Source organism: Pogoniulus pusillus, chromosome 33 (genome assembly GCF_015220805.1).
Source record: "Pogoniulus pusillus isolate bPogPus1 chromosome 33, bPogPus1.pri, whole genome shotgun sequence".
Taxonomy (NCBI): Eukaryota; Metazoa; Chordata; class Aves; order Piciformes; family Lybiidae; genus Pogoniulus; species Pogoniulus pusillus.
This window is the reverse complement of record NC_087296.1, coordinates 8,654,169-8,663,947: the sequence shown is the minus strand read 5'-3', so window position 1 is coordinate 8,663,947 and position 9,779 is coordinate 8,654,169. Positions and strand designations below refer to the sequence as shown.

At 42.5% G+C, this 9,779-nt stretch overlaps 1 long non-coding RNA gene across 1 annotated transcript in view; it reads right to left on the bottom strand.

The window, feature by feature from the left end:
• Nucleotides 1-8,786: 8,786 nt before the first annotated feature.
• LOC135189651 (uncharacterized) overlaps nucleotides 8,787-9,779 on the bottom strand; it is a 137,013-nt gene continuing 136,020 nt past the window's right edge. Inside the window, exon 5 of the long non-coding RNA XR_010308198.1 lies at nucleotides 8,787-9,074. This is a non-coding gene — a long non-coding RNA (uncharacterized LOC135189651). The remainder of the gene's footprint in view (nucleotides 9,075-9,779) is intronic.

Here is a 9,779-nt window from a genome sequence, read left to right as displayed (position 1 = left end):
GCACTGGAATAAAACAAATGCACTTACCTCTTGGTCTAGTTGACTGGATAGGGCTGGGGGATAGGTTGAGCTGGATGATCTTGGAGGTCTCTTCCAACCTGGTTGATTCTATGATTCTCTTTGGTCAGGCAGAGTCTGGACCGTGAGCCTTGGAAGATTCTCATCATGAGGATTCAGACCCCTAATCTCCTAAGCAAAAAGAGCAGCACCACCAGGTTGAAATAGGTGCTAAATACAAAACAAATTCAAGAATATTTTCAAGTGGTTAAACTCCTCAGAGCTATTTAGCTTCATCCTAATCCAGATTTATAGTACAATTGCTGTTATTCACGGACCTCATGTGAAAAACTATTGCAGCACAGAATAAAAATAATTAATAATTAGCAATTAATTTGAATTCCAATAACTGTGAAAATCCTCAAGCAATGATTCAAAGTAATGATGTATTTTATGTAAAGCTAAAAGTTCAAATAAGAGTTTTATTATAGTCTTGTCATTTTGCTTTATTGTTCAAAAATAAAGGAAATAAAATGTGGCATATACAGCTTCCTCAGCATTTTTTTGTTAAAACATACTCAAATGCTTTTTAAAAACAGGCAGATTAAATTGCTGAAGAAAGCCTTGCACCATTTTTGCTTCTTTCCCTTCTTCTACAGGTATAAAGGGATCACCTATAACAGAGCCACAAATGTCTTTTTTCATCATTGGTTCTTTTCTCCTGGATCTCTTTTAATCTTTTCCATACCTGGACTTTTAATTCTGTCAGTTCCTCGTTTTCTCGTCCTCCACCTACTTTAATTTTATTTATTTCAATCATTTAATTTATTTTTTATCATTTTATTTCACTCCTGTATTCTTTTAATAGAGCTTATTACCTAAACAGCCAAAAATCAATCCTGAATGAACTGAAGAGAAGAGGGAACAGAAAACATGAGGAGAAAGGAAGCAATGCCATGGAAACTCCAAGGCTTCTAACTGAATTCTGCATCTATTTAGTAAAACTCCTTTGTATTGTTACAGACCACTTCATAGCAAACAGCAACCTCTGCCACTTCCAATAGCCACAGACCCTGAAACAAAGCCAACTTGCCCTGGTTCAAGACAGTATAAAGCACCTATGCAGAGACAATAGGAACTGCAAGATTTCAGGGTAACTTTATTATATCTCATAACTTGGCTAAAGTTGTTATTATTTGCACCACATTATCTGAAATCCTGGAGGATTTCTGCTCTTCACTAAAGCACTGCTGAGGAGTTTGTTTCTTCCTCCTCCCATCCCTCCCAGCTGCAGCAGGACATCTCCAGTCAGTCCAGACCATGTCCTTGCAGCTGTGTGGTCACATCCCCAAGCTGGGAGCACAGGTAGGGCACAACCATATAGCAGAAATAAATGTCCAGGACAGATGAGGAATGGTGGTTAAATGAAGTTCACAGTGTCAGCTCTTCAGCTTTCACCTTCTTTAAAATAAAGTGTGAGCTTCATGTTCTTTAAAAAATGAGTAACAGGTTTCATATTCCGTGACACTTCCCAGAAAAGCTGCAATTCATTGCTGTAAGGCACAAATAGTCCTTCCTCCAAAAAAGACATAAAGAAGATTTTCTTTTAATGATGACCCTCGGCCCACATAATTGCCCATTAGGGAGGGCAGGACAGAGAGAGTGAGAGAAAAAGAAGCAGATAAAGAGAAGGAGACAGAAAAAGAGAGGGAAGGAAGGAGGGAAGAAAGGGAGGAACAAATTAACTAGGATTCCGGTGTGGTCCTCCCACTAGATACATAGAAAACCACTTCATATAAAGCTAAAGAACTTTCAAGGAGCCTTAACCTCTCTTGGAAAAATTGTAATGTCTCTCTTCTCCCTGATCATCTGCTGTCACTGAGCCTGCAGGGATAATGAGGTGTTTGGCTCTTGCATTATAACAGTGAATGACATTAGTCAGTGGGTTTAAAGACAGTAACAGCCATGCATGTGTATGGTCACACAGAGACACGTATATAGATAGCTGCAGATAGAAACATACACAGAAAGAAAGACGTTTTGTTGCCTTTAAAAACTAGGCAATGATCCATGCTTACCAATTTCAGAAAGAGAAACCTTCTCAGGCTTGATCTTGCACTTAGGAAGCGGTTTGGGGGTCAGAGGTAGCAGGTTTTCAGGAGGTTTTTTTTTATTCCCAAAATGTATTTTCCTGTATTAAAAAAAAAAAAAAAAAGAAAGAAAAATAAAGTCACCTAATTATTTCAGTATTTCAGTTAGTGACTTCCACAGTGTATGAAGAACCTTTTCTGTCTGCCATCCTCATAACATTCTCGTAACAGCATCATGTGCAAATTAGGGAAGCTCCAAGCACAGCTTATAATCACACCTGAGGTCATTTTCATCTTCTAAAGCAGGCTTTAAAATGAAATTCAGCATTCTCCTATTTTAATATTCCATTCACTGACACTGATTAATTTATTTGCTTTGAAGACTCCAGAAAGGCCACTTGTAATTGAGGAGTGCAATAAATACCTCTGTAATTCTGAGATGATATCCCTTTCTGAGGTTAGAGTTATTTCATTGTAGCACCCTTCCAGATTCCCACTAAAGGTGTTATTAAAAATGTTAGCTGAAGCATACTAACTGCATCTGTTAAGATACATTGCCTTCTAGAAACAGAGCCACACACTCCATAACTTCTAACATATTATCATTTCTCTCTGTATATTATTTGTAGTCCAATATGTTCCAGGCATAAACAAACTTTATGCATAAATAATAAAATCAGTTTGTCTTTGGGGCAAATATTGTCTTATTATTATTTCCATCTACTTGCAACTGAAATATGATCATTTTCTTTTGTTCTGAAAGGACTACCTGATGCTATCAATGTTTGCTTTAGCAGAATGTTCCATAAATCATTCATAATAAAGCTGAAGAAATTACAGAAACTTGAAGTATAAAATGCAAGTTTAGCAACAGTGTATACTGAATGCTAAGATATCAGTCAAGTACATCTTCATACCAACTCATAGGAAATAAGTGAAGGAAATGGATTCTTTGCTGGTACAGATGAACTGTGGATCAATATTATACCAGTCACTCCAGACTTTTAACACATAATTTCCCCTCCCCACTCTGCTCTCTCTACCTCTGTTTCACTCTATCAGCCTCTAAAGAAGAAATGTCAAATTAAAATCTAGTGAAGGAAAGAAATAAATCTGTGTACTCTTACATAGCAATGCCTATCAGGATATTGTGGTTATGACTTAAAGTAATACTGCTGGATGTGAGCAGCAAAGAACTGCCAGCAGGCACCAGGGAAAATCATACTCATCAAGTGATCTTAGAGAAGGATAATAAAAATATAGCTAAGAGACCTCAGCTGGAGTTCTCTGTCCAGCTCTGGAGCCTTCAACACAAGAAGAACATGGACCTCATGGAAAAGGTCCAGAGAAAGGCCATGAGGATGATCAGAGGGCTGAAGCACCTCGCCTGGGAAGACAGGCCAAGAGAAGAATCACAGAATGGTTTAGGTTGAAAGGGATCTCAAAGCTCATCCAGTTCCAACCTCCTGCCATAGGCAGGGACACCTCCCACTAGAACAGGTCGCTCCAGGCCTCAGCCAACCAGGCCTTGAACATGGCCTTGAACACCTCCAGGGAGAGAGCAGCCACAACCTTCCTGGGCAACCTGTGCCAGTGTCTCACCACCCTCACTGTAAAGAACTTCTTCCTAACATCCAGTTTCAATCTCCCCTCTGCCAGTTTAAACCCATTCCTCCTCATCCTGTCATTACCAGAACTTGTCAGTAGTCCCTCCCCAGGCCTCTTGTAGCCCCCTTCAGCTACTGGAAGGCCCTCAAAGGTCTTCTGGAGGCCTTCTCTTCTCCAGGCTGCTGAGCCCCAACCCTCTCACAGCCTGTCCTCATAGCAGAGCTGCTGCAGCCCTCTGATGATCTTGGTGGCCTCCTCTGGACTGGCTCCAACAGTTCCATGTCCCTCTTGTGCTGGGGGCTCCAGAACTGCACACAGGACTGCAGGTGGGGTCTGAGGAGAGCAGAGCCAAGGGGCAGAATCCCCTCCCTTGCCCTGTGCCCACACTGCTCTTGCTGCAGCCCAGAAGGAAAGCTGAGGAGACACCATTTACAGGGGCATGTAGCACTAGAACATAGGGCAATGTCTTGAAACTAGAGAAGGGTAGATTTAGATTGGACATTAGGAAGAAGCTCTTCACTGTAAGGGTGGCAGAGCACTGGCTCATGGAGGCCCATGGTGGAGGCCTCGAGACATTCCGAGTCAGGCTTAACAAGACTCTGAGCAACTTGATCTAGTTGGAGATGTCCCTGCTTATTGGAGGGTTGGACTAGATGCCTTTAAGAGGTTCCTTCCAAATCTGACAGTACTCCTGCCCTCCCTAAGAAAAGACAAGACTCACTAGATGAATTTTCATGGGCATCTACTGAGTTCAAGTTCTGACTGGCATCTTCTGAGTCCAAAGGGCAGATCAGTTCCTCAGGTCTAAACCAGACTAGTCACAACTACAGTAGCAAAGTGATTAACCTCTCTCTAACAGTTTCATCACCACCCAGAGTCATTACACAGTACCAAAGTTGCAGGAGTTTTAGAAGCAAAAATGTTGTCTGTCTGTTGGTGAGCTAGAAGAAAACACTGCCTTGACAACAGAGAAGGTCAAACCTTGCCCAGGAGTACCCCTTGTGCAAGCTTCTGACCAAGACATTACACAGCATGTCTCTGTCTCCAGTCTCTGCTTCTCAAATCTGATTAACTCAAAAAGTACTGCTCAGCTTCCCTTCATCATCCTACATTTCTGATATTTCAAAGTGGTTGGGTCTTAGACAAATAGAATCCTACAGCTCTGATGAAGCAGCCAGCAGAAACCCTCAGCCCACCCCTGCTCTGTGACTAAGAGATCCTGAATCACTACTGGGAGAGCTGACAGCAGCCACACCAGAAAGCATCATCCTCTGCACTGGAAGAGTGAGCTGCCTACTAATAAAAATAACAGCTGCCAGCATATAAATCTAAGTATTTTGCACTACTTTTTTCAACTAAATTAAGACAGACAGGCCCCTCCTAGATGAAGGGAACTGCAGAACAAATCCAGACAAACAGCAGCAGAAGGCAGCCTTTCAGAAGGTACAGCACAAAGGCACAGCCACGCAAAAGAGAATCCATTTTTAACAAGCATGTTCTAACAGTGAATTCTCCAGAGGAGCTCTCTGCTCTGCCTCCACACCAGATGCGGACTCCATAGCTATTGAATTGCATCTTTTTCTTACTCTTGATGCTTTCAGGTGGCAATCCATGACACCTCTGTCACGTTCATGTGCAAGGAAAAGTGCCTGTTTTGTGGGTGACAGTGGTAGCACATAAATCTCACTAGAGCTTTCATACAAATTATTTCTCTCCCTCGATTGTACAGCTCTTTGACACTGACTCAGATTTGGTAACAGAACATTAAATTCTTCTGTCTTTTAAGAAATATATGCATCTAGCTACTTCCAGTTCAGCAAGGCCGTTCAAACCATACTGCAAACTATTGTAAGTTACAGTAATCTTAAAACCAGCAAGGTAAATATTTCAGGATGGGTCTTGATGTGCATGACTGCTTCCTCACCTGAAATGCAAGCTGTCAGTTGATGTACAAGGGAAAAGTACACCTTCAAAGACTTTCAGAAGCTAGAAATCCATTTATAGAAGATGCTTATGCCTCACCTTCCTTTTAATAAACCTCTGAACCTACTATTAGCATGTTGCTGCTTTGATTTTTCTCTGCTTCCTCACACCTCACATCATCAGAGCAAAATGAGTGCAGATAATCGTTACGACCTGATCAGCTGCACCTATTCACTACAAGCCTAAGTGGCTATACAAAGCATGGAAGCCTTGGAGAAGGATGCACTACATACACCTTAAGCAGTCAAAGGGATCTGGACACCTAATTCCAAGATCCATTTTCAAAGCATGAACACAATTCATACAATCATAGAACCACAGAATCCTAGAATGGCTTATGTTGGAAGGGATCTTAGAGATCTACTCTAACTTCCCCCACCATGGGCAGGGACACCTCTCAACCAGGCTGCCCAAGGCCTCATCCAACCCAGCCTTGAACACTTCCAGCCAGGAGGCATCCACAATCCCCCTGAGCAATCTATTCAAGAGTTTCACCACTTCTTGCACTGAAGAACCTCTTCCTAACATCCAGTCTAAGCCTACTCTCCCTCAGCTTAAAACAATTCCACCTTATGAAAAGTCTCTCTGTAGACTTTCTCTGAGATCCCTTCAGCTATTGGAAAGAAGCTCTAAGGTCCACCTGAAGTCTTCTCTGGGCTAAACAACCCCAGGTCCCTCAGCCTATCCTCACAGCAGAGATGTTCCAGAACTTGGATCTTCTTTTTGGCTCTGTTTCCTTCTGTGATTCAGTAGATAAGCATCATAAGTGACATGAAGAAAATGCTAAGACCCCATGTATTTTGTGCCTGCAAATGAATGCATAAACTAAGCTGGACATATGAATATAATATAACATATGAACATAATAGAATAAGAAAAACTCTGTAAGTTTCACTTGTATAACATGTAGACAGTTTACAGTGGTGTCAAACTGCAGTCTCATCCTCATGCCAGTACACTCAGATGAGGTGGGTAGCATCTCTATTCTATATGGGCTGCAGAGGGAGCCTGGTGTGATAAACCAGCTACCTCATTTCAATTTCTGAAGTTTGGCAGCATGAATTTTCTTCCCTTTCTCTCCCCATCGTGTTATCTTGGGGCACAGTTTGAGTTTTGTTTGATCTTTCATTTCTCAGAAACGCATTCCTATACCAAAAAAGAGAAAGCCACCTCAGAGAAGAAGCATGGCAAAGCAGCTGGGCCAGCCCAGGACCTAAGGTTTCCTACTAAAATGATCAATACCTGACCAAGGTGATAAATCTCCCCTCAGACAAGCACCCACCCTGAGGTACTGCAACCTGAAAATACCCCATTTCTTGTGTGAAATGATGAATTACTAAGGGCAATGTACTCAGCAGCTGTTTAAATGTGAACTGCCGTAAGACTTGGTTAACTTTTGCTTAGCTTCAGAAGGGGCAGTGACAACTCTCACTAGAACAGGTCACTTAAGGCCTCATCCAACCTGGCCTTGAACATCTCCAGGGAGGGAGCAGCCACAGCCTCCCTGGGTGTGCCAGCGTCTCACCACCCTCACTGCAAAGAACCCTTTCCTAACATCTAGTTTGAATCTCCTCTCTGCCAGTTTAAACCCATTACTTCTCATCCTGTCATTAGAAGACCTTGTCAATAGTCCCTCCCCAGCCCTTCCTGTAGGCTCCCTTCAGATAATGGAATGTTGACTTCTGTTCTCCATTCACCAGATCTCCCATGAGAACAAAACCCACCTAAGTCAGTTATCATTGACAAAGTAGCAGCTCCTCTTTGGAGCCAGGAGGGTGGTGAGGTAAGCAGTAAGCAGAAGGTCAGATGTGCCTGTGTTTATGCCTGCTGATGGAAGAGTGCACAAAGTGGAGTGACAGCACAAAAAGAAGCTACAGACAATGATTGCTTACTGCTTGTGCTGCCTGGAGGAAGGAGAGCCTGCTCTGGAGAGACAGACCCAAGAGGAAGTCTGAAGAAATGGAAGATGAAAAGGAACCAAGGCATTTGTTTAAAAGATGCTCAGTAAGGCTCCAGGCAGCAGCAGTGATGCCAGAATTTTTTTCATCATCAGACTATATTTCAGTGTCTGGCAGGGTACCAGCTAAAAGCACGTCTTGAAGGGATGCTATCAACACAGAACCAGGAGATCTCCCAGAACAAGGCAGTATCTGGTATATAGGCAATGGCCTTGTTGTGAGAGTTGAGCTACTTATGCGTAACTCTCCTGACCAAAAGCTTTGCAGGGATTTTATTCAACTGGAAAGAGCTGGTTTTTAATCTTTACTTTCTTGCCCTGAAGGATGTTGGAACTGGATTCTGTTGAAGTTTCTAGGAGACCCTATTTGCAGAAAAAGCATCAGCAATAACCAAGAAGCACCTGGATTTAAGGCTAGGTAAGTACTCCCACCTGGAGTACTGCATCCAGTTCTGGAGCCTCTATTACAAGAGGTATGTGGAGATGCTGGGGTGTGTCCAGAAAAGTGCCACAAGGATGCTCAGAGGGCTGGAGCAGCTCTGCTATGAGAACAGACTGAAAGAGTTGGGGCTGTTCAGTCTGCAGAAAAGGAGGCTCCCAGGTGACCTTCTTGTGGTCTTGCAGTATCTGAAGGGGGCCTATAAAAAAGCTGTGGAGGGACTTTTTAGGATATCTGGGAGTGACAGGACTGGGGGGAATAGAGCAAAACTGGAGGTGGAGAGATTCAGACTGGATGTGAGGAGAGAAAAGAACTTCAGCACGAGAGTGGTGGAATGGGTTGCCCAGGGAGGTGGTTGAGGCCCCATGCCTGGAGGTGTTTAAGGCCAGGCTGGATGAGGCTCTGGCCAATCTGATCTAGGGTAGGGTGTCCCTGCCCATGGCAGGAGGGTTGGAACTAGGTGATCCTTGTGGTCCTTGTGATTCTAAGATGCGCTTTAACTGCTTCCTGCACAACAGCATAGAAGACAGCCTGCCAGAGAAGCAGGTGGTCACAGGCCACTCTCCCATACAGAGAAAACTTTTTTCAAAGAGCACTAAGGAAATAATATGATAATAACAACAAAGAGCCTCACCTGATGGTTCTCTCTATAGATACAATGAAAATGGCTTCCACAAACCTCAGAAAGTCACGAGACAAACTCAGAATGTGATTACCTGCTGAGCCTGTTTGAAGCAGAATTATCCATTAGCTTGAGCATTTCTTCAGTCTCCTTTACTTTAAATCCCATGCCAAAACAGATCTAGGAGCTGTCACCATATGCTGATAGTATTCATTTATTTATGCATTACTTCTTTCTTTTACTGACACAGATGCCACTGCAATTTGGAGAACTCAGGAGTTTTTGCTTTCCTTCTTTCCCTGCCATGTATTCAACTCAACTTGATAGTCTAGAACTCAGCAACTTGGGCTGTGGATGCTTCTCCTCTTGTAACAGGCTCTGAAAAGACAGAAAGCCAGAATTTTAATTGAACTTAGAGAATTTTCCATGCATCCAGAATAAATTCCTGGGTTTAAATGAATTCTTTCAGCATGAAAGCAAAATGTTAAAGAGGAGCACGCTGCAGTTTTCAATAAAAGAGGATTTAACCCCCTCCTGCCCCTGTCTCCACCACAGATACACTGTATTTGGGCTCACATTTTTCAGAAGTAGCATCATCCAATAAATTCACATGTTAGAAGAGGACATTAATGTAACACAGGTAGATTATGCAGCAATGGAAACGTTAAGTGCCAGCCTCCTTTATAAGGCCTCACTAACCCCTCACTCTAAATACTGTGTACAACTCTCATCTCCCAGGGGCAAGGAAAATTAATTCAGTCTGGACATGCAGGGAAGGATTCATAAGATGAAGGATGCAGAGATCTAATTTTAGTAAAGAAGACTAGGAGAAGGCTAGCTTATAAACCCAGCAAAATGATGGTTGAGAGTAGATATTAAAGATCTTTATTAACATATCAAAAGTTAAACAGAAGGAAGGGAAAAGGGACGATTCAAACTTAGAGACAATGTTGACAGCAAAAACAAATGGCTGTAAAGTGACCATGAATAAATTTCAAGCAGAGGTGAGGTTTTTAAACATCAAAGGAACAGAGCCTTGGAAGCCTCTTGCATTGAGAGAAGAGAGGGGAAATACTTCAACTA